General features: G+C 41.2%; 1 protein-coding gene across 2 annotated transcripts in view; it reads left to right on the top strand.

Annotated features, from left to right (window-relative positions):
* The window catches only part of cachd1 (cache domain containing 1), a 109,698-nt gene that overhangs the window by 18,615 nt on the left and 64,993 nt on the right, over positions 1-26,090 (top strand). The window lies entirely within an intron of this gene.

Below are 26,090 nucleotides of genomic sequence, written 5' to 3'. Positions count from 1 at the left end.
TATTCATTACCCTGGGCTATTTCTCCTATTTAAGCACTTTGAATTGCCCTGTTGCTGAAATGTGCTATACAAATAAAGCTGCCTTGGCTTGCCTTGCCTATTTTTAAAGATTTAATTCTGAGTGACAACACAACCACAAATTGGCTTTAAGGCATTTAAACTTAGTTTTGTTAACCGTAGTTAGAAATGTGACTGCGGTCATTGCCAATTTTTTTTTTTTTTGAGGCACACAAGTCATAAGTTGTCTTTGTGAAATTAAAATTTCAGATTTTCTTTTGACACCAGTCCATTTTTAACAGTTGCCAACAGAGACTTGAACAGACATGATCATTTGGAGTCTGGCTTCATCTTTATTTGAATCTACCTGCAGCCCTCTTCCATATCTAACATAACTGTGCTAGAAGCTGGCTTGAAGAAAGATATGCGTGGAGAAAAACATGTTCAAGGATGTGTTTTCTTTTTCCCCAGAGCTTTTGAACAACATGACTCCAATTCATTTCAATCAAATCCCTTTAATTTCTTTTGCCTGTGTAAATACAGCCTAGTGCACCGTCTTTTGGCTCCTGCTGGATTGCGGCCGGAACGGAGCATAAAACTGATGTTCTTCCCCTTCTGCACCAGCTGTTGTGGTTTAAATCTGTCTGTAGTGTCGTGGCCAGATCGTTTATCTGACCGCTTTTTGATCTGTTTCCCACATTTCCCAGTTAAAGAAGGCCTCTCTTCGGTTGGCCTTGACTGAAATTGGTTTTGCAGTGATTTGCAGTCCCTTTTAGCCTTTTGCCTTTTTCTGTCTGCTTTTGCTTTCTCTAAATCTCTCCCAGCTTGCATCTCGTTGTTGACCTGCTCTACAATGCTGAGCTACTGTTAAGAATCTAGAGTGAACATTTCCTTGGCTGCTATCTAAGTACAATGTAGATAAAAACGGGCAGATTACATTTCTTCCAGCTGCAAACATCCTGTCGTTATTAGTTTTACCTCCGATAAACATTGGGATGCCAATTGCGTGTGCACACATCCATACACAAGAGAGTGCAGATCGGGCCGCATTTTTCTGTCCGAGCCTGGCCCACGTCCGACAGGGCATTAACCAAACCCGGCCCGAGCCCGACAGGCATCACGATATTTATGTCTGAGCCCGACTCAGTTAAAATCTCATTTCTTTTTATCATACTAATGACACATGTATGTTTGATGGTGTGGAAAGCCCGCTTTTATTAAGCAACTGTAGGAAGGCATTCTGAAATGTCAACAGATGAGCGCATCAGCGCACACGGCGCAACAAGCGCACGTTAACACAGGCGCGCACCTACATAATAAGCTTTTTTAAATTTTACATGTTCAATGCCGTATCGCGCTGATGTGACCGAGCCTGACCCGAACCCGAACATCATTTGTAAATATCTGTCCGAACCAGGGCCGGCCTGTCGGGTACCGTCGGGTCCCGATGGGCTCAGTTCAGGTATCCATCCTCTAATACACAAGTCTGTGTTCTATCATAATCGTGTTGCTGAAAGTTAATTAGTTGAATTAAATGGAAATTATTTTGATAATTACTATAGTTATTCATTCTTAAAGCAGCAATGCCAAATACTCAGCAGTTCGAGTTTTTTTCAAATGTAAGGATTTGCTTCATTTATCCATTTTAAATCATCAGAAACTAAATGTCTTTGGGTAAAAAAGTTGGTAAGACAATATAAGAAATTTAAAGAGGTCCCCTCAGCTCTGAGGAAGTGTGATGCCCATTTTTGTCACTATTCTTTTCAGGATGTATACACTTGGCAATTAATTGATGTGAAAAAATAACCATATAACATAACTGGTACTTGAATGTAGATCCTGACCACATAACTCTCAATTCACAAAGGCAAGTTTTGACTCCCACTTCCCACAATTCATTCATAATAAAATTCTTGTCTGCTTGCTCTCTCTTCATTCTTCATTTTCTTTCTGTAGACATGCAACTAATGGTTATTATTGATTAATCACAGGTTACACTTGTCCATTTAGTCTTTTAAATGTCCAAAAAATGGTAAAATATGACATGACATTTTGCCATAAATCCACATTCAGTTTATGATGACATAAAAACAGAGAAAAGTAGCTAATCCTTGACGCAAATATTTGGCATATTAGTTTCATAAATAAGTTTTTATGATTAATCGAAACAGTTGATTCATTTTCTGTCTGCCAATTAATCAGCTGATCCTTTCAGCGCTCATTTTCTTTGTATTGAACTGAGCCCTGTGCACCAAACTTCCAGGTCTTCAGTGAAAGTAGCTACCTCGTTCCTCTTAAGGAGGAGAACTAATTAACTGGCTGTGTTTAATCAGCTCATTCCCACATTTTTAATGATTCCCCCTCTCTCTATTGCCTCTCTTGCTCTTTATCTCCCATTCTCTGTCACCCCCTCTGCCTTGTCTTTTTTCGCACAGCCTAACGCACTCTTTCTCACACACACACACACACCCTTTCTCTCTCTCACACACACACACACACACACACACACACAAAGCGATAACAAATGCACTCAATGAGCGAGAGAAAAGGATCTTTATTGGTGATCCAGGCTTTGTGGGGTTTTTTTTCCCTCCAGATTCCTGCCAGTGTTACTTAGTTAGCTCCAACAGGGCTGACCTGGCAGTGTGAGCCAAGCGACCCCAGGCCACCCCTTAGCAAGTCAGTCCCTTCACTCACCACAATGGGCAAGACTCAAAAATGAACTCTCCTTGAAAGAGAGAAGAAGGGGAAAGGAAAGGGGGCGGGGGCTTGTGGTGAAGGCAAGGGGGCAGTGAGCAAAATACCGACTTTGAGGGCAAGGAGAGTAGAGGGACCAGTTCCCTCCCCCCAAACATGCATTTGTAAGACCCCGCCATCCCCCTCATGGTGCACACACACTCCTGCAGGAGAGGCTTTGCATTCTCGATGAGGAGAGAGTTGGAGCTCCTACTGTGGAGAAGCAGATCAAACTGTTTTTTTATGCCTCTTTTTCTCTCTCTCTCTCTCTCTGTTTGTGCCTCTCTCAGGGCTCTGCGTTGCATACATAAACTGGCGGTAACCCGAACTTCACAGTTGTTGAGAAACGCTGTTTCCAAAGTTGGCTCGAATTTCCGTCCATGTTTTTTAGGCCTGCGTGGAGTATTTTTGTATTTGGATAGGTGCAGATCTGACTGAATATGTAGTAGTAGGCTTTGGGTGAAGACTGGAAGAGATTGTGTGCGGCAGTGGCTGCCAAGAAATAGCAGGTCGCTCACATTGTGGAGTCTCGTACAGACGTACACAAACCACCCACTGTCGCTGCAGTTTGAATCTTTGTCTCTGATGGTGAGGAATTACATGATGCCTCTCTGACTCGAGGGTCACGGGTTGTGGAGGTCAGCTCAGTTAGTCTAACTTCTCTCCTCACGGCCATTCGTAAAAAAATAATGACACCAGCCTGTTCAAATGTGCAGTCTGTAACAAATTGCTCCTGATTATTAGTTTTTCCGAAACGGGCCAAACATTGGTACACCAAATTAAAGGCGGAGTCGGTGTATTTGTTAGACAGATAAGCAGTCTGTGATGTTGCTAACATTAGTCATAAAAGCTAGAAAGTGCTGGTTAGCTTCAACCATTTTTATTAAGAACATGCATTCGTTCTTGGGTTAAACACTTAACTCCTTGCTAATGGGTACATTACTGACTTTTTTTTGGAAAAAGAAACCTACACTGTACATTTACTACCACTTAACAAGTAAGCTACTGATGTATTCTGTGTTCTGATTGGCCGACAGCGGTCTGCTCTGAGCGCATTCACCTTCACTCTCTCTCACTTACTCACTTTCCACTACATGGTACCTGCTCGACTCAGTTTGACTCGAGTCACCTTTTTTGGTTTTCCATTATGAAAAAAAGTCCCCATATACCTACCAACAGGTACTCTTTTTAGTATCCCCTCCGTCGAGGTTCCAAGCGAGCTGAGGCGATACCAAAAGGTGACGTGAAAACCTTCAGACTGCTGATTGGTCGGAGAGAATCGTCACTAATCATTGCGTCGTCATTGCTAGCGACAGACAGGGGTGTCCCGAACAAATCCGCCATTTTTAAATAGTTTAGCCAGCTGTGTTTTTTTTTTTTTTTTTTGCTGCCTCCAGCTTTTACAACAAAATTTGTCTTGTGGCTGTGGCAACAGCCACATGCCGGGAGTCAAAAACAACACACCTTCGACGTTCTGTGTGTGTACTAAATCTGCAATGGAAAAAGGAGGACGGGGCACCGCGGCCAAGCCGAGCAGGTACCACGCAGTGTAAAAACACCATAAGTTCTGAGCTATTCCTTAAAGGATCGTCCCCAGTCTTAGAACACAACGATAGCCTGCCAGAACTTCCTGTATTTAGTCCGAAAGTCTGAACCATCCAAAAAATGCCTTCACACTAGAAACCAACCAGACCATGGGTCAGTTTGAGCCAGACCGAGACAACCTCGTTTGGTCAGACCAAATTTTGGCTGTTTGGTCTGGGGGAGGTTTCACACCTGCAATTTTGGTGCGGAAGAAACTGAAAACCCTGAAAGTCCGGACCAAACAAAGTACAGTAGGTGTGAAAGGCCCCTAAGATGAGAAGATGGGTACCACTTGTTCACTAAGTCTGGAGCTGAAGCTGGGAGGTGATTATGGCTTAGCTTAGCATAGAGACTGGAAGCAGGGGGAAACAGCTATGTTTTGTTTTTGTGGTTCAAATCCTCTCATACTGAAATAATTGCATGATATAATATTAGGTAGATTAATAGTAGAAAGCCACCATCATTTCTGTTTCTTTTGGTTTTCCGTCGTGCCTTGAGGTTTTGGCAGTCTACGCCTCTGCACAATTTCTCCTTTGTCTGTCTTCTCCATCTTCATCCTCTCATCTTCTCTGCTCCCCATTCCTATCGGTGTAATTGTGTCTGCCAGTGGTGGTATGTGAAACTGTCCTGTGCCTTTTTGTCTTCCGCTGGTTCGCCAGCTTTGAAGATAAGTCAGGAAGTGACCCGGGCTAATGAATTGAACTTTGAACTTTGTGTCTCCGTAAGACGAGGCTGGTTCGGAAGATGAAAAGAGATGCAGCGTTTTCTTTTTCTCGCAGATGAAATAGCAAGGAAGAAAATGTGATACAGCTTGCTAATTAGGAGGCAGGGAGGAGTGTCAGGGTGTTTGAGTGTGAGATAAAAAATGGGTAGACTGCTTCAGACACCTTCAATGTTCCAAACACATGTAAACACCCAAAGGCACACTCTGACACTACCTCTATCTCTATCTACACACACATATTTCACATAAACACAGACTCCTATAAAGCTTTATGTACGGAGCGGCTGCAGCTGTGTTTAGCTCTCTGTGTCTCTGAGCTCAGTTATGTTTCTGCCAAACAAATGGCTAATTTAATCTTGACTGACTCACAAGCAATGGAAGACGAGCATTAGGGGAGCCAAACGGGCTTCGGTGTTTTCACACATTTTCTCCTGCTGGCATGTCAACACGTCAATCACCAAAGAATAAAGCTCATTTTTCTGGCTATAATGGAGAAAGTGTCGATTTTTCTTTTTCTTTCAGTCTTAGTTTATTCATATTTCTGAGATGATTTTGACATACTTATTTCAATGCAGAGAAACTAGAAAGTAGAAAAGAGATTAGATTTTTTTTTTTTTTAAGTTTTCAGCTCAGTGCCTAAATGACAACCGCCTCACGCTAGATCCCAGACTCATAAAAAAACATTGCTCTTGTTGCGTGGGGACCATCTTGTAATCATCTTGCAGCACATCTTGGCCTCGCTTTTCAAATTTTTTTTCCCTCAACGGCTGTCTCAATCTGTGTGTGCAGGTTATCTTTGTTGGTTGGATTTCACACTGCTACGTTACAAAAAGCAATTGGTTGGTCTTTCTCTTAAACCAGTTAACAATTATTGGTGTACTCTGAAAAGGTGGAAATTGTGTTTTTATGTTTTTTGGCAGCAGCATCCGTTTCATCCTTTGGCTCCCGTCCAAAAGAAACCCCACTGTCACTCTTTGTGTGTGTGTGTGTGTGTGTGTGTGTGTGTGTGTGTGTGTGTGTGTGTGTGTGTGTGTGTGTGTGTGTGTGTGTGTGTGTGTGTGTGTCTACTGAAATCAGCACTGGTGTTCCAGCTGAGAGGTCTAATGTCCAGCCAGTGGTATAGCAAGCAGGTCAGTTTCACTACTTGAGCATTCATTTGTGTCTTTCTCCAGCAGAAGCCCAGTTAACTCTTTCTACAAGAAACCATGGTCTTATCTGGTCCTCTCTATCCTTCCAAACTTCCATCTCCCAGACTTTTGTTTTCTTTCCAGAAGGCCTGCTCACTGCCAGTTTTGGCTGCCTGGTGCCATGCCAGCTTTTTTCAGTCTGTCTAGCCCTGGTCTTAGTGCCGTCAGCCAGCTGGGGTTTCTGCTGGCATCTCTTGGTAGCTGAACAAGAGACATACCTTGTCTACACACATCTAGCCCTTTCTCTACATTTTAAGGAACTTGCTTATTTATATGTGAATAAATGTTAACAGTGAATAATTCCAACAAATTGGATCGTGGCAGTTGTTCAGTGAAATTCCACATTTACTTATAGACCTTTTCCCACCTCAAATCTTACTGAGATTTACGAGTTAAGAGTCAATGCTGACGTCTCCTGTTTACATTATTAGCTACTCATTAAAAATATATTTCATGCTTGGTATATCATGGAAGATGTTATTATGTTCGATATGTCTCACAAAACACTTTTCCACACTTGCTAGCACCAAACGCATACAAATGTTATGTATTTGAGTTTGGTCTTGAGGGAGTTTATTACTGGAACATGTTTCTGCAGTATTGTCTCTTGACTCCTTAACACGATTACAGGAAACAATTCTGTGTGAAGCTACATATGTGAAAGACCCATTAGCACACCAAACATTAACCACTTGATGAATAGCTACCAAGGCCCCGTTTTCATGACATGCTCGCGGGTGAAAACAACAAAATATTTGATCAGATGTGCCTTTCGTTTAGACGGCGACAGCGTTTTTGGGGCTTAAAAACGCAAAAAAGTGAAACCACCCTCCAGAGTGGAAATCTTAAAAACGTTCCACCGTCACGTTCCCGTCTCTAAAGGGTAAAAACGCAAAAGTCTGCTCACGGTGGCACCCCATATTTAATTACATAAATCAAAATATAGAGCGATTACTCGCCCATGGCCACTCCGCCGTTGGGTATCCACAATCTGCCTATACTTGGTCCGGATGGCTTTCAGCTTTGATGATATCTGACTTTTACAGATAGCGTCTTTGTCGTGTGGATATGACGTCCCTCCAGGTACACGATACTGCTGAAGAAATTCGGTCCATATGTCTATATTTTGACTGGCAGGACTCCCTGTCCACGCCCTGTTGTGCCTTTGTAATCTAAGGTTGTTTGGAGCAATAACTACACCTCCTCGTCTGTCCAGACAAAATTGTCAGCTTTTGTTGTTCGCTTCGCCATGTTTTTGGTTTCGCGCTACTAGGGAGAGGAGAGGGAGAGAGGAGGAGGAGGAGGAGAGGGAGAGAAGTAGAAGAAGGTTCTACGCAGGCGCGCGGACTTGGTGATGGTGTTGTGTGGCAGTGCTTCACACTACCACCTAGCCGCCTGGTGTGCATACTACATCGAATTTCACACACTTTTGAGTCACCATATGCACGCAGATCCCCCAAACGCTTGTCTAAACGCGGAATAAAAAGTGAGAACGCAACGCCACTTCTCTTCAGATCGGGGGAACGTGTGTGTGTGTGTGTGGGGGAACGTGTGTGTGTGTGTGTGGGAACGTGTGTGTGTGTGTGTTGGAACGTGTGTGTGTGTGGGAACGTGTGTGTGTGTGTGTGTGTGTGTGTGTGTGGGAACGTGTGTGTGTGTGTGTGCATTCCTTTGCTTGCGTGCAATAGGGTTGATATGACGACATGCTGAATATCATGAGACAATAGAAATTTCTCAACTGGCAGCGATTTTGCTGTAGTGTTTATATCAGGGGAGCTACCCATCCCTTGTTGACTAGGCCATTGAAGGCAATGTAGCAAATAAAAAATCAGGACTCCTTTATGGTATTATGGAAATTTGTGATGAAGTGCTTTAATTTATCTGGTATTTAATTCACTGGATTAGCCACCAGAAGAGTAATTCTGATTGTATCAATAAATGGTTTCTTATTGTCAATGCAAAGTGCCAAAGTTTTTTTGTTGTGTCATGCCAAACATGAATTCATATAAACCTGAACCAGAGTGCTGTGCAACATTTTAAAACAATACTATAAAAAAGTTCAAAAAAAACCTTTCACAATCAAGACTTTAGACCTTTGGACAACAAAATATTTATCATAGAAAACTGGAGAAATCAAACAATAATAATAGTTTGCCTGCATATTGCCTTCTTTTCCAGACAATGTCAGCAAACTTCAAACACACACCTCAAAATAGAAAACACAACACTTATCATAGTTTGTACAAAAGAAAATAGGACTTGATAATGCTATTATTATAAAAATATATAAAAGTATATGCTGTCATATACCCACCCTTAGAATGTGAATATATGAATATTGTTAGTGTTTAATAACGTCTTGCAGTAATTGAGTAGGAAATGAACCGCTCCTGGGCTGAAGTCAATTTTCTAAATAACTGTGATGTGCCAAGGATAATCAACAATGGTTCCGGTGACAATGTAGTCTTAAAAATTCTTGACAGTACACAAAATACATCAGACCTAGGGCTGGGCGATATGGACCAAAAGTCATATCCCGATATATTTTGGCTGAATATCGATATACGATATATATCCCGATATTTTTTTCCGCAAAGTGAGAGCAAATGTTCAGTCAAAGCCAAAATCAAATATGACATGTCACAAGTAGTTTCATAGAAACAGTTGCAAAATCAAATAAATAATAAACCGGTTTCTTCACCTGGTTCATGATTAAATGCTCAGCTGTTCAAATAATAAAATGTAAACCTAAATACTGTATAACAGGAGTACCTTTTTTGAAATCAAAGCTCCATATTTGTGATTCGTTCCAAAGGTCAATTAAGCTTTTGATATTAATATAATCTACTTTGTTCAAAATGTAATGCCTCATGCCTGTAAGCCTAGGTTTATAGTCCCATTCTTCCACTTGATACTGCTTCCACTTAAGTAAACTAAAAGATGAACTATCGACTACAAAACAAAGAAACTAATTAATGTGTTAATACAAAGAATATTTATTATGATCGGTTCACAGATCTGAGTCAAACGGAAACTTCACCCTTCTGAACTAAGAGTTTCTGCTTCAAGGTGAAGTTTAAAACAGACTGAAATGTCCAGGCTCATTCCTCCACTATTTATTTCTGTATGTATTTATGCGTTACATGTCATTTTAACGGGCACTGAGCTCCAGATCCTGCAGCCGCAGACGGTCTCTGCTGCCCCGCTGTAGCTTCTCTCCGTCCGCCTGCCGCCGGCAAACTTAGTGGAACTTTCCGCCGATATCGACATACAGGTCGTCCTGGACTACGTGTAAGATCCTACCGATCACCACTCTGTCTTTGGCTGGTCCGATTTGGATCAGCGGGGACCCAGCGCAGCAGCGAGGCAAAGCTGTGTTTTTCCCGGGGGAAGAGACGCTGCGGCCGGCCACGGAGCTCTCCGCCTCCCGCTGCCGCCGGAGCTCAGGTTGCTGGTCGACGGCGGCATACATAATCATAAAACACATTGTCACCTGTTAAATGTTATTCATTGCTGTTTGTTCTTTTCATTTCCTCTATCGAACATAATTAAGCAGTACAAAAGTCCGGCATCTTTAGCGTTGATCTGAATGCTTCGGACCTCTGTTCCAAGATGGCGGCGGTTTTGACGTATGTTTAGAACCTCAAGGCGACATCTGTGTATATATCTATGGGAGCAAGGATCACATTTGAACTATATCGATATATGCGATATGGTCTAATTCCATATCTCATTTAAAAATATATCGATATATTTTTTATATCGATATATCGCCCAGCCCTAATCAGACCAATAAGTGGCAACTTTAGGGCAAGAAAAAAAAAGCATGAAAAAGTGTTGCATTGAGGGACTGACATTTATCACAGCTTGATAAAGCGTTCGGGGAAAATACTGTGGATCTTTACTTTTGAAAAATGAAGCCTATGTATAATTTTGAACTGTATAAGACAATGTCTCATATTATTGGAGCAGGAGTGTATGTACCAGACCAGGCATTTTGATTGGCCGTTATAGCAGGGATGCCAAATGGAAGAGTTTTTTTGTTTTTTTTAGAGAGGTGCTGTCATATTTCAGAACAGAAACGCTGCTCTCCCGCTCCTCGTATTCACAGCAGCAAAGCCACTCATCATTTACATTCCAGAAACTTGTGAATGTCCTTGGGGAACACTCTCTCTCTCTCTCTCTCTCTCTCTCTCTCTCTCTCTTTTGAAAGTGTCTGCACACAGCAATGATTGACTCATGAATCTGAATAGGAGAGGTTTCCAATGTTTAGAGAGCACGGGGAAGAAACCTGATGCATATTCAGCTGACATCCACCACAGGCCTGCCTGCTGCATGAGAGCTCCGCTTGACATGTTTGTGAAACATACAGACGCTGTGTGTGGTTTGCTTGAGTGTTAATGAATGTAAATTAGACAATTCTTTCTATTAGGGCTGGGTATCAAACTTCGATACTTTTAAGGCACCGACCAAATTACCTCCATAGTATCAATACCAAATTTCAATACCTAAGGCGTAAATGTAATCAGCGTCAGTGAGCCGAAAAGCATGCAGGATGCTTGTACCAAGATCTAGTAATACTTGTGGTTGGCTGTCCAACATTACACATCGAGGAGACATGCAGGAAAAACTCTACGTTACGTACAGAGACGGGGCTCACGCGTCTGTGTTGTATTTTGAGGTAATTTTTTGTTGTTGTTAAAATGCAATTTATAAAATTGGTATCGAAAAAAATCACTCAGCAACCGGTATTGAATTCCAGGGATCGGTAATGAAAGTTTTTGAACAATACCCAGCCCTACTTTCTATATATTTTTGGCATAATGAGGTAGAGCTAGCTGTTGTTTCGTTACCCAGCAATTCTAGAAAAAGCAAGTATAGCAGCTGCATACATTTAGCACAGACGTTAGCTTGCTCACCATCTCGTTGGCTGCTGGCTACGTGGGCAACATTACAACATTACAGAAGAGGGAACCATTCCTTGAGACAGGATATTAACAGATATTTTCATTTACCCATTAAATATATATTATCATTTTTTTTTTATCTGCTCCTGTTTGCTGTGTTAATTTGTTTCTGCTGTATGTTTTAGTTTTTACATTTGAAGCCTTTTTAAAAATTAGAAATTTAAAGACTGTAATTCCTGTCTCTGACTGAATGGATTTTATTGTGAAGTACTGTATAGTAGAATCAATCTGAGTAAATGAATGTACAAACAAGAACAGAACTGTTAAAAAGAAAAGAGACCAAGAACAACAAAGTGGCGAGTAACGACATGGGACGGCTATGTTGATGATGAGGAGGATGATGATGAGAAATTGCTGTAAAAAGGTAGTTTATGCGCACCGTGAATAAGAATAGTCATAATTCTGAAATTTGCAGATATTAGATATGCTCATCTCAGACAACTGGAAACACCTGGGTTGTGTAATGTCCTCTTAATAAAGGTTTGCAACGTTGCACCCATGAGTATTAGTATGTGCCGAAGAAATACTCAATTTCAAGTTATGTGTGCCAATGTGGCAGCAATTTAGTCACCTTTTTTTCTGCATTAATTAAGTCTGAGACTGACTGGTTGAACTGTATTCACTGTAGACGCGCTGGGTTGTTGAACAGACGTCTGTCAGAAAGCACTCTTATCCATACTCTTGTCGTTGATTTGAGTTGCTAGCAAAAGCTGTATGTGTGTGTTTGTGGGAATACTGACCTCGCCTAAACCAAAACCAACAGGTGCACATCTCTGCTCTCTTGGTTTGCATTTCTTTTCCCCCTCTCTCTTTCTCCCCTCACGGTCTTTAACCTCTCAGCAAACCCTCATGCCGGTCGGTTTGAGTATTTTTTTCCCTCCGATTCCAAGAATCCAAAGTTATCATTTGTAGATGTCATCTTGGGCTTTGGGAAACCCTGAACATTTTTCACCATCTTCTGACATTTTATAGACCAAACAGCAAATTTTATTAATCAAGAAAATAATCGACAGATTAATCGACAATGAAAATAATCGTTAGTTGCAGCCCTAATCAATATCCTCTCTTGGTCCGTCGTTATTTACGTTACCGCTTTCTTCGTTCCTTTGCACCTCCTCCATCTCTATAGGTGTCTCTCAGGCAGTTCTGCTGACTTCCGAGGCAGCTTTCTGATACTAATTGTGTTTGTGAGTTACTCTACTGCAGAAAAGGGAGATTTGTGTATGCGCGTGAATTTTATGTGTGTATTTTGGCAGTGTGGTTTCCTGCCGCTAGTGAGGGTCACAATTCATGAACCTCCATGTCCTCCTTTTAATTCCCTTGTGTGTGTGTGTGTGTGTGTGTGTGTGTGTGTGTGTGTGTGTGTGTGTGTGTGTGTGTGTGTGTGTGTGTGTGTGTGTGTGTGTGTGTGTGTGTGTGTGTGTGTGTGTGTGTGTGTGTGTGTGTGTGTGGTTGCAGAGCATTGGCTATGTGGACAGGTTAGACGTGAACAGTTCTGCTGTTATTTGCCACTGGGTGCATGATCCATCTGTGTAAATGTCATTTCTACGTGAGTCTATATGAAGGTGCATAAATGTGCTTGTATATGTATTTCTGTAATTCAGCCAAGCATTGCCGATGTTTTTCCTTCCTCACCACAGTTCCCAGGTTGCCTCCCTTGGCATCCTGAGTAGCCAACACAAATCCTGCATCCAGTTAATCATGTCATGTCATAAAGATTAATGCTGTGCTGTGTTACGCTATGGCATTACTCTACTTGGTAATAATATTTTATATTAGTAATAGTCACAAGTGTATTTGGAAAATGTCTGTTACCAGGTCATCATTTATGTGTTTGTAGTAGATACCTGTTGCCCTGATCATATGCAAAATTGTCCATAAAGTAACATAACACAGGACAATGACCATATGTCAGCCCACATTTGACCGATTTCTTCCAGGCTGCTGTTATTGGTGTGAGCACCAGGGTCAACAAGACCAGGCTCCCTTAGTTTAGTTAAAAACCAGTATCATATGTAGCTTAAGCCTCTCTGCAGAGCGACCCTTGCCTCTATTAATCAGTGCGTGTAACTGCCCAAAGAATACATGAAGTAGAACAAAGCGCCCGGGCTACAGAGAGACCTTAAAGCAGTGGCCAGACATGATCTCACATCGTGCTCAGAAACCCGAGAAGGAGACCACCCTGGGAAAAATGTTTTCCTCCCTGTCCTTTCTCTTCTTAATCTCTTTCCCCATCTCTCCAATCTGTTCCTCTGTTAGTTAGTTAGTTTTTTCTGCGGCCCCCTCACATTCACCTGCCTGAGACATACACACATTATATTCGTTTAGGCAGTATCCTTATTTTTCTTTCTCTTCTTCCTCAGTACTTTTTGTATTCCTTCCTTAACAAAGGTTTGATTCTCACCACCTTCCAATTTTAAGGATTAAAAAAAGTGAATTATTGTAAATGAAAATGATGGGTCAGAGAAGCGATTGAGTTAGTACAGCGCTGTTTTTACGGCACGTATTCGTCTTATTTTCTTCTTATTATGGTGACTTTAGGGTGGCTTTTGTCTACTCTACATATATAATGATGCTTGTTAACTGCAAGTAAAAGCCTTACAGATGAGTCCACAGCATAGGAATGTGAAGATAATCCAGGATAGTTTGTAAAGACAGTGCAGGCGCCCCATCTGAACATCCCTTCACTTGGCTGAGAGAGCGGGGCTTATTTGGCAGGAAGCGTATATCAAAGTTTTGAATTTATTGGCCCTGTGTGACGAGCCCTTCTGCTTTGACTGTCTGTTTCTCTTTCTCTGCCTTTTTTTTTTACCCCTGGTTTAGAGTTTATCATTCTCCTTTCTTTCACACACTTTTTATTTTATTTTTTTATCCTTTGGACATCTCTAAGGGGTCAGTATGAAGTTTTGGCATTGGCACGGTGTACCGCAAGGGTGTGACTGGGACTTGTGGTGCCAGAGGGTGCTGGCAGGCTGGCATTGGGCCCTGAGGTGGCTGAAGCCCAGTCCAATCCAGAGATTAAGTGTTTGTGAGGCTCTTGCTTAGTTTCCACTGCTGTGCCGCCTGTTTGCTTTATTTATGTCGTTTGTCATCTCAGTGAAAGCCGTTGGTTCTGAAAGATTTTATTTTGTAATAATAAACTCCAGCCGACACAGAAATACAGAGGGGATCAATTCCCAGCATGTTTTGAAATTGAGCTTTTTCTTTTCCCTCCCCCAAATGTTTTGGTAAGATTTTAAAGTGTCACACACAAGTGAAATACACAAAAACAACGTGTCCGTATCCATTCCTAACTAAAGGATATCCATTGTAAACATGCACGTGGCCCCACTATAGGTCTCAACTGATAATTGAAAGGAATGCATAGTACACATTAGGCAACCATGATTTGCAGCAGAGGTTCTTTTTTAGTTCTTTACGAACTCCCTCACCCCGATTCCCCACAGTAATTTACTAGCATTCTTGACATTAAGTTGGTCATATGAAATGAGCACAGTACTTCATTTGGATAAATGGCCTTCGTCCCCAGTTATTCACAAGATTACCACATTGATTGATCACGTTAACGGCTACACAGTGTATGGTTTAACTATCCTTTAACATCCTTTTGGCTTTTAGTCTCTTTCATGTTGTGAGAACACAAACTCCCTCATTTATGGACCTTTTTTGATATGGAGCAACTTTCAAACCCCCTATAAAAACAGAATTTTCTCATTATCTTGCATTCCTGTGTCGAACTTATTTGACCGCAGCGTGTGAGGTTTTGTTTTCGTCCTATTTCACTGCCTAGATTTTATCGGCTAAATGGAGGCGCTCAGGTATGCAGCTTTGATCTGTCTTTGGGAAGTTTTCACATTGGCTCCACTTTAACAGCCAGTTGCTATTCCCATAATGCACTGCTGGCTTGGCGCTACTGCCGCTACATACCGTATGTGTTGTATGTGCTGCTTTCAGGCTAAACTCAAAAAAAAGTCGAAAGAAAATTAGTTTGATATCCCATTAGAGCCTTATACGGTATATTCCAGTATATACTGCTTACAAAGTTAAGTACGCTTTCATTAAAAAATAGGAATGCCACCATCAAGAACTGAGTGTTTTCATTAAGTTTTAGTATTTCTAATTAGTCACTTATGATCAGTGCATGGTTGCTGTGGCCTGCAGCCTTGTTTTAATGACTGCTTGAACATCAAAGGGCCTTGTGTGGGGGTAATCACCTGCACCCTACATGTATGCCTCTTACCACATGCACTCTATATAGGCTCTCAAAGGCGCACACACACAAAGATGTTGTGCTAAGATAAGAAAGCTGGTTCATCAGACAGAGCTGTCACAGTGTTACCACTACTTCCTAACTCTGAGCATTGTGTTTATGTCAGAACTTCAGACAATTTTGGGCACAATGTCCCTCTTTATGCCTCACTCTCCATTCGACCTTCAATTTACACGGTCTGATGGTGAGTGCCCACAACATTCATTGTTTCTTAACTCCCAAAGAGAGAGCGAGAGGGGGGCGGAAACCTAATTTACTCTCACTAAGCTGCTAGCTTATGTCTCTCATTTGAGTCACAATGGCTTATTTTCAGACTGCAAGCCACAACTCGGATGCTTCATTACCATCCTTTTGTGCTGCGGGGGGGCTAAACGGGGTAACACTAGACATGAAGTACGTTTGATTTCACAGAGACAAGAAGGTAAAACATCTACAGCATCTGTACTGGCTTTGGTTGTTATCAAACCACTGCACTGCTATCTTTCTCTTCTCTCTACTGATCTCGTCTGACCCTGTCCCACTTCCCCTCAGTTTTCGCCTCTCCTCCCTTCTTCTCTCCTCCACCCTCCATTCCATCCCTTTTTTTTTTTTTTTCTCACATGTGGAACACATTATATCCTGTCTGGTGGAGAGGGAGAGCAAACATCCCAGGCTGGGACTGAGAGCCTCTCTGGTAGGTGTAGGGGTGGTGGGGAGGCTGTTAGGATCCGCATGGCGGTGTCTCTCTCTCTCTCTCTCTCTCTCTCTCTCTCTCTCTCTCTCTCTCTCTCTCTCTCTCTCTCTCTCTGTTGGCCCCGATGCTGTTTGGACAAAAGGGGGTCTTGTTATTTCAGAACCTCAGCACCAGATAGCTGACGGGCTTTACCCTCCACCGCATTGGGCTCGACGCAACCCTGGTGGAATGAGTGAGAGGGAGATGAAGAAAGTCCATTTAGAGGTCTTTGCACTCTATAGTACATTTGGCGTGAATAATATCTAAAACATCTGTAGCTGTGAGTTTAAACCACTTTGTGTAGGTCTGTCTTTCTGTCTTGCCGCATTAGACAGTTGATTACAGTTTTTAACGTGCAGTAGTGCTATGACTTGTTTTATGGTCAATGAAAGACAGATTGTTTGTTTTTTTGGATGAGTTGCAGAACCTTTTTTTTTTTTTTACAGGCTTAAGCTCGATTTAGTAAAATATGTGGAACCAACCCTTTAAAATAATGCAACCCACAACTAATACAGAATAAAGCTTCAACAATTCCTTGATATAAGGGGGGAGGGGAATGCCTGCTTTTTGGTGATTGTAATCATTTGTGGTATTGATAAGAAAAAAAATCATTAACATTTGACAGTTCCTGGTTCTCAAATGTGTCAATTTTCTGTTTACATTAAAGTAAAATGGTAAAATACATGTGATGACGTCGCTGGTGTTGTAGGATGTTTTGGTGGCAATATTTCACTGTTTTCTGATCTTTTAAAGACCAAATAATTAATGAAAGAAATGTATCGTCAAGAGTAATCTATAATGAAAGTGATAGTTGCAGCCCTAATACAGAACAACAAGAGCAAACGGGAATTTTGTACCAAGAATCATACTTCATTATCCATTCATTGCCATTTCATGTTTGTTAGTGTGTTTTGGGAATTCTGCTCATATCTGTATCAAAGTCGGAGTCCTTGAATTATGGTTTAAACCATCAAAGAATGAAAACTGGTCTCTTTCCTTGTTGCCTTTTCTTGCAGCTTTACACATGTACGTCGCTGAAGATACTGACCAATATATTGTAGCTCTTAGTTAAGTTAAATAAATACTGTTACTGTTTTAATGGCACGCCTCATCAAGAAGGCGTGAAATCGTTTTGGGTGATTTTCCGAGAAATAGAATAAGGGACTCTGGTGGAAAATGTTTTAAAACGTGCCTTTTTTTTTTTTTTTTTTTGAGTTGCTCCACATTGAAAAGTCATCACATGTGGTCCGTGTGACATATTTGTCCAAGGCCTTGGACTTGGATGTTGAAAAGGTTCCCAGTCTTCACTTTATGTCCCAAAGTGGATACCATGACAGCCGGCTGTAACCACCACACCCTTAGCGCTTGGATCCGGACCCACTAAATTGCAATGTGCTTAGTTATATCTTTAAAACTTTTTTAAGATTTTCAGTCAGTTCCCATATCTGACAGTACTTTCCTCCAAGGGTGCCCATTAGGGCTGGGCGATATATCGATATAAAAAATATATCGATATATTTTTAAATGAGATATGGAATTAGACCATATCGCATATATCGATATAGTTCAAATGTGATCCTTGCTCCCATAGATATATACACAGATGTCGCCTTGAGGTTCTAAACATACGTCAAAACCGCCGCCATCTTGGAACAGAGGTCCGAAGCATTCAGATCAACGCTAAAGATGCCGGACTTTTGTACTGCTTAATTATGTTCGATAGAGGAAATGAAAAGAACAAACAGCAATGAATAACATTTAACAGGTGACAATGTGTTTTATGATTATGTATGCCGCCGACCAGCAACCTGAGCTCCGGCGGCAGCGGAGGCGGAGAGCTCCGTGGCCGGGCCGCAGCGTCTCTTCCCCCGGGAAAAACACAGCTTTGCCTCGCTGCTGCGCCGGTCCCCGCTGATCCAAATCGGACCAGCCAAAGACAGAGTGGTGATCGGTAGGATCTTACACGTAGTCCAGGACGACCTGTATGTCGATATCGGCGGAAAGTTCCACTAAGTTTGCCGGCGGCAGGCGGACGGAGAGAAGCTACAGCGGGGCAGCAGAGACCGTCTGCGGCTGCAGGATCTGGAGCTCAGTGCCCGTTAAAATGACATGTAACGCATAAATACATACAGAAATAAATAGTGGAGGAATGAGCCTGGACATTTCAGTCTGTTTTAAACTTCACCTTGAAGCAGAAACTCTTAGTTCAGAAGGGTGAAGTTTCCGTTTGAACTCAGATCTGTGAACCGATCATAATAAATATTCTTTGTATTAACACATTAATTAGTTTCTTTGTTTTGTAGTCGATAGTTCATCTTTTAGTTTACTTAAGTGGAAGCAGTATCAAGTGGAAGAATGGGACTATAAACCTAGGCTTACAGGCATGAGGCATTACATTTTGAACAAAGTAGATTATATTAATATCAAAAGCTTAATTGACCTTTGGAACGAATCACAAATATGGAGCTTTGATTTCAAAAAGGTACTCCTGTTATACAGTATTTAGGTTTACATTTTATTATTTGAACAGCTGAGCATTTAATCATGAACCAGGTGAAGAAACCGGTTTATTATTTATTTGATTTTGCAACTGTTTCTATGAAACTACTTGTGACATGTCATATTTGATTTTGGCTTTGACTGAACATTTGCTCTCACTTTGCGGAAAAAAATATCGGGATATATATCGTATATCGATATTCAGCCAAAATATATCGGGATATGACTTTTGGTCCATATCGCCCAGCCCTAGTGCCCATTGATTACATTGGAAAGCAGCAAGTGTGTCTACATCACGATTTCATATTACTACATCAGATTCTGAATGCTTACGGAAGATCCAAATATTTGACTTTCTTTCTCAGCGTTACTGTGACTGAATAATAGTAGCTCAACAGTAGTAGAATGAGAGGGAGGTATGAAAGTGGGGGATTTGCAATTGACATCAGGCCTGAAAGTGTGATCATTCAATGTTTCTGTAAAGCAGTGCAGCCTGGGATTTAGACTTTGCCTTTAAAAGAACATTGGACTGTTTTCTCTATTACAGCTTGAAGTCACATTGCTATGACAACCACATTTTTACGAAGATATAAAAGCTAAGAATCATTTCTGCATGTGGCAGCAATCCTCCCTTTTTTTCATGTGCACGTGAACGTCCACAAGCTCACAAAGACACGTAAAGAAGATTTAAAATGGAGCACAGTAAATTAGAGCTAATCGTGGTGCTCCAAGCCTTTGACTAGCAGGCTGCATGCAAACATGCACTCTCCACACTAACACAATGTGTGGGCCGGGGCTTTTGGAGCCCTTGCCTCAGGTTGTCCATTAGTTAGATTCAAGCAAATTAAATTGACCCACAAGCAAATTAAATTGACCCACAGAACCCTCTAAATGAAGCAGCAAGCAGTTGGCAGACACTGACAGCCTGGCATTTAATTAGCGAACCTGCTCCACTGGGTTGAAATAGAGATGCACTTAATTAACAAGGATTTGGTTTCTCTATGGCCATTATAGTGACATTTAGAGACCCACATGTCTCCTCCCGTAAGTTCCTATAACCCCTCCTTCGTTCTTTTCATCTTTTTTTTTCATGGTGCCATGGTCATTCACAACCTTTATGAGTTTAGATTCATTCCATTCAAGGCATTGCTTTGGAAATCTGTACAGGATTGTGCAATCAAACTGGTGAGACAACATACGGATTCCCTTATATTTTCCCTAATATTTGGTTGGATGGCACTTTAAAGAATGCATTTTTACCACTTTTTTTTTAAAACTCTCTTTTCCCATCATTTATAAAGTCTACATTGATTTTTTTTTCGCAACTTGGTTTTGTTCAGGCCTGATGATTAATCTCCTTTTACGATCACGTCAGCAAGTCGAAATATTGCCATTATCACAGTATGAATTCTTTCATGTCCTATGATATTAAAAATTGCACCGGTATTATCGTGAACAATATGATATAGCACACCCCTATGTTCCGCTAATTAAAAGAGAATCACAAGCCAGGCTTTTATCAACTCAACTTCCTGCTGGCATGACTGTAGCTAGGAGAAATACTGTTTAAGCTCGGTGAAAAGATTCCCCAGAACCAAAAATTGCATGTTATCTGGTTTCTAACTGAGCTGTGGTTGTGTTGTGTGCATATTTATAATTGATAGGAAACACAGTGAATCCTTTTTTGAAGCATTTCTGAGTTTTCTAGGTTAGGTCACCAGGTTCCTCCCCATAGAAAAATGAATTAATTCAAATGCTGTTTTCTTCTCTTGTTTTGGTCTATGTGTTATGGAGCTTTAAACTGCAGGTGCTATTATTTCAGACTTTTTTTGTTGTATTGTGAAAATACAGAAACGGTGTGTGCGCTCTCTCTCTCTCTCTCTCTCTCTCTCTCTCTCTCTCTCTCTCTCTCTCCCTCCCTCTCCCCAGCTTGCTTTTACACTCCCAGGTGCCAGTTACCTGACTCTGCTTTGTAGTGTTCAGGAAAAAAATCGATATGGGAGGGCGAGGTTCGGGATGGAAACATGGCAAAGGGTCTTGGAAAAAAGTTTAAAAAATAACCCACATGCACATCAGAGGCAAAGCTCTGATGCCGCATCCCCAGCTCCAGCTCTTTGTAGTGCAATGAGCAGAGAGTTGGCTGGGGGGGAGGTAGGGAGGGAGGGAGAGAGGAAAAGCCAAGGGGGGGATAAAGCACTGAAGGAAGGAGGGAGGCTGAGCTGTATACCAGCAACATGGAGGAAGCAGCAGTTACTCTCCCTTGGGCTTAAGGCTTTTATCTTTCAGTTGTATGGAAACCAATCTCTCAGACTCTACAGCTCCAAAACCTCTACACTGCATCCTAATGTGTGAATGTGAAATGTGTGTGTACGTGTGTAAGACGTTTACAGACATTTTCTACAATGAGAAGCCTGTAGTGACAGTTAAGCAGTCGATGAGTTACACATACATGCACCAGGCCTGGGCATAGTCCTCATGAACAGTCTGCACATTGGCACACTGTCACTTTGACTTGCTCGCACACACATTTGTGGTGTGCCCATGCTCCCATTTTTTGCCCTCTGGTCTGTTCAGAGATAAACCGTGGATCAGTGATCAGCAATCCCTGAAGTGTGTGTGTGTGTGTGTGTGTGTGTGTGTGTGTGTGTGTGTGTGTGTGTGTGTGTGTGTGTGTGTGTGCGCGTGTGTGTGTGTGCGCGTGTGTGTGCGTGTGCGCGCGCTTTCTAGTTCAATTCCAAATTAGTGTGGCTTACGGCTCCACACTGGCCTTTGAAGATGGGGGGGGGGATTGCTAATAGATGTGTTCTCAGTTCAGCTCAGTTGGCCTTCTCTTTCCTGCTTCCTTTTTTTCTTTCCTTACTCGCTCTTTCCTTTACCTCTCGACAGTCGGCTTTATTTTTCTCTTCTCTTTTACCCTGTATCACTGTGCCTGATTCCATGATTTTCACCTAAAAACTCTCAAAGTCTCTTCTTCTTTGGGCTGGTATTTTCGGTCATCTCTCTGGATTTTAAGTCTCTGCCTCGCACAGAACAGAAAAGTCTCTTTAAAAGAGAAGAGCCTCTTGGGGTAGTTTATAGCATCCCCAAGAGAGCCTGACAGAAGAGCTAAAGAGAGAAGCCCAATTAAATGGATGCCAAATTCATGGAGAGTTCCCATGGTTAAGCTGCTATAACAGGGTGCAAAGAGGATTGGGGGGGGCCAAGAAAGAGAAACAAAATGATAAAGGGGAGAGGTCTTGTTTTTTTTTTTTTGGGACTCTACACATCAACAGTTCAGTCTAAAAGCATGCACTAAAGCAGGATTGCAGTAGTTTTTCTTGTGATGTGTAATCTGCTCAATCTTAATCTCCTCTTTTCCTATAATTGAGAGGGGAGCAGGTTAAGTTATATGTCTGGATAAAGCTGGGAAACAGTTTAAATGATATGTCACTTCTTCTAATACACGCAACACAATAAGACTGCAACAACTACCAACCCGGTATCATTATAACGAATACACTACAACACAGGTTGTGTTATTCATCTCTGGAGCTCGCAGTTTGAGCTTTAGTTTAGTCATTCATGTGAACCACTCGTCCGTGGTTAGGATTAACCTTAAAGTGGATGGATTTAAAACTGGCTTAATGACACAAAGGCTGGTGCTGATCAATGGACAGGAGTTTGGATGCATTTCTTGTGCAATCAGTGTTGAGAAAGCTGCCTTGGATCCAGTTAAATGTTTTATTTTAAAGGGGCCCTGCAGAGTTTTCTTGTAAACAAACAAAAGTTATGTGTACATTCAGTGTCACCAAAACGTATCGTGTGTATCCTTGAGGTCTAACAAAAATGTGGACTGCATTTTCTTCCTCGTAAAACATTTACCAACGCTGATTTTATTTATTTGAAATCCAGCATTGTTTACTGGCTTGCAGTCTTCTTCCTCCCTGCCTTTTGTTGACCCATTGCAGCATACCTTGACACTTTAACGCCACCTGTGGAATAGTGTAAAAAAACAAAATTGGTAGGATTGGGTATAGTGTGCCTTTAACTCTGCATTGGGGAAAAAAAGGGTTATTCTATATAAAGAGCTGTCGACTTGTTTGTAACTTGGGTTCATTAGTCTTCCAAATGGATCGCTGGTGTATGTGCAGTCGACATGCTGTTGCTACAAAATGATTTAATTCGACAGCATGGTAAATGAAGCAAAGGCTTCATAATGTTGCTGTTTAAGATGGAGCATCTTCGGTAAAATATTGTTGCGTCACGTTGCTCTTATGGATTAGATTGGTGGAGAATATACTGTACGTTTTATATGTTGTTCATTGTCTATCATTCCAGTTATAATGTGAGATTTCTTTTATTATTCTTTCATATTAGTTAATTTTTCTTAAAGAAGCACAAACACATTCACAAAGTCAGATTTCTACCGAAGTACTTCCAAAACATTCCCATGTGACTTGGCATCAGTGACTATGTTAACATGCACATAATATTCTGTTTTTTGCCCTTGTTCCGAAAAAGACGATATTCCGACTAAGCTGTTTACGTGGCTAACGAAAGTGAATATTCCACTTATGTTACTTATAAGCCGTAAAAAGGCAAGAGGCCGTAAACTGGGCTTAAACTGCGGTAAAACCCTGATTGAGTCGCATATTCCGAAGGCGCTGTATACATGTCCAAAGAATGCCTCTAAAAGCCGAATAATATCTGTATATCCCACGTCTTAATCGGAAAATGCTGTAGTCGGAAAAAGGCCTTATTCTGAATATTCAACCGGAATATGTTGTTTACATGATCTGGCTCAAATTCAGAATATTGTAATATTCGGAATATTGGTATGCATGTAAACCCACTCAGAGTGTTGGACATCCACTGGATAATTTAAGTGTGGATTTTCCTCATCTTCTTGTATCTCTAATAGTATTTTTTCTATACTGCCCAGTCCTACCTGGAGATAGTCACGCACCATAAATCGGACGCGCTGGCCGGATATTACGTCATTTTGACGTCACGTTGTCGCGCGCCACCTAGTTTATAACGGCTTTAAGGTGTATAGGGAAGTCTGAGTACACCACTGCCACTGAACAGTTGTGTGTGTGCCTCCTATACTGGTGTGAATGTGTCTGTGTACATTTCAGTGTTTGATTATGGCTCAGGGGAGGCCACAGGCTCACGGTGGCCCAGGCAGCCTCAGGCCTCTCGGGTTTCAGAGTTGAGCATTCCTCCCTGGCTGCTCCATAGCTGTGAAAACCGCAAAGCAGCTCCAACAACAAACACTCAAGGCATTGGGGGAAAGACAGCTAACCTGTGGATAATCAACAACAGGAGTTTTCTCTCTCTTCAGGATTTGTTCCCAATTTTTCAGAATTGCTGGCTTAATGCAAACTAAGTGTTTCTCCATTCCAGTGCCTATTTCTCCCCCCACTTTCCTTCTCTTTTCTTAGTGTAGTGTTTTGAGAGCACATGACTCCTGCTTAGCAGTGGCAGCTCTGTTTGTGTGTCCTTGTTCGTGTTTATTTGTTAGTTCTAAATCTTTGGACCTTCTCTTTTTTTCCACTAAGATGCGTGTGGAACAGTAGGCTGTCTGGGCTGGGCTTGGTTTTGCCCTTTGTAAGTAACTCGGTAGTGAATGAAATATGCAGCTGTGTGTAGCGATAACCTAATGAAACGGTTTGTATAGCACTTCTCTGTTAGTCTCATGCCTCTGTCAAATAAAAGGAATATGCTCAAAAAAAGTCACGACTGTTGACTCCATTTAGACGAGCAGGATTAAAACTGAGCACTCTGTCCACGAACTTGTTGTCCTTCTGTTTTTTGACGCTTTTTTCGATACTTTTGATGCTTTATTTTTTTTAATGTTTTTCTCACTTATATCAAGTTTTTTTTAATTCATGGTCAACAAAACTAATTTATATGACATTATACCTAATTTTTGAGTTAAAAAGCAGAAATTATGAATTATTTTGACTAATAGTTAATATCAGAAACATAAAAAAAAAGTATGCTATAAAATTGAATAACACACCCAAAATTCAATGAAAGTAATCATAAAATGTATCTGCGAAGAATGTTGGATGGGTTCCATACACCGTATATCCTTGCATCCATGCTATTTCTGGGCAATTTGGTTGAAAGAAATCCATTTCCTGATATTAAAAACTTTGAAAGTGGGTCAAATTTGATCCACGGAAAACACAAGGGTTAAAGTTTTGTTGAAGACAGATTGACAATTAGCGGCCACATTAGACGTAATAGAATTTTCAGGACTACCATTAACTGGCATAATTATGGCCCAGAAGAGGAATTGTAAGGAGATTTTGCAGCCTAGCTGCATCTGTTTATTTGCATCTTTGTATCTCAGTGTTTTTGTTTGTCAACTGTTTAAAAAAAACAACAACTATTAATTATGTTCTGTTTTCAAACTAAAAATGTAAACATTTGAGTGGTTTCAGCTTCTCAAATGTCAGACTTTGCTGCTACTCCTTGTTTTACATTATAGCAACTTGAATATCTCTGGGTTTTGTAGTGTCAGTTAGACCAAAGAACATAAAATTGTGAGTTTTGATGCTTTATAGACCAAAGGATTGATCTATTAATTGAGAAAATAATCATCATATTAATTAATTAATGGCTGTACTTTCATGATGGGGCCATTAAGTAGCCTAACATTTCTTTGCAAGAGTCGGTGGAAGAAATATATTTTTAAGGCATCCTAAATCCTTAAAAACTTCTGCAAGGCATCCTAAATCAGGTTCTTCTGATATTTTGAAGGCTACATTATCCTGAAGGAACATCTCCCCTTTCCCTTTAACTGTGAAAACCAATACAACTTTGTTTTGTTCCTCGTAAAGGTGTAGCTACAGCTAGGCAATAACAGTCTGTAGAGAATCAGCTCCAGTTTAGTTGGATGTGGTCCATTCTGAGTAATTGGTGTCCTCTGGAATGTATCTAACAAAAGGTGTGGACAGGCAGCAGGAAATGGTTGCAGTGTGGAACCAGGTAATTTAAGGCTTTGTTTGCAGTGGGATGGCTTACAGTGAAACACCTGCCTACCTGCTGCATCAAAACAAAGTTTTACTCTGTTTGTAGCTGCCACATAGCACGCGCGTGTAGGTGTGTGTGTGTGGGTGTGTGTGTGGGTGTGTGTGTGTGTGTGAGACAGACAGAAACTGTTTAGCTGATGGGACCCAGGGGACCATCTAAAAAAAATGTGTGCGTTATTCAGGCACTTCTTAAAATGTGTTTCTGAAGCTCTCTTAGTGTGTGTTAAGGCTGAGGTCACACCAGGACTAATTTTCTCCATGCCTAATGTAGTGCTCCGCTTCCTATTCATTTAACAATATAAACCAAGGACTATTAAAATGTTTGAGTCTGGAAGGTGAATGGGGAAATTCAACATCACGTTTCGATTCAGCGCTCATAAAAACCTTCATTT

This window comes from Perca flavescens, chromosome 9, assembly GCF_004354835.1.
Source record: "Perca flavescens isolate YP-PL-M2 chromosome 9, PFLA_1.0, whole genome shotgun sequence".
Taxonomy (NCBI): domain Eukaryota; kingdom Metazoa; phylum Chordata; class Actinopteri; order Perciformes; family Percidae; genus Perca; species Perca flavescens.
This window is presented reverse-complemented; position numbering and strand designations above follow the sequence as displayed.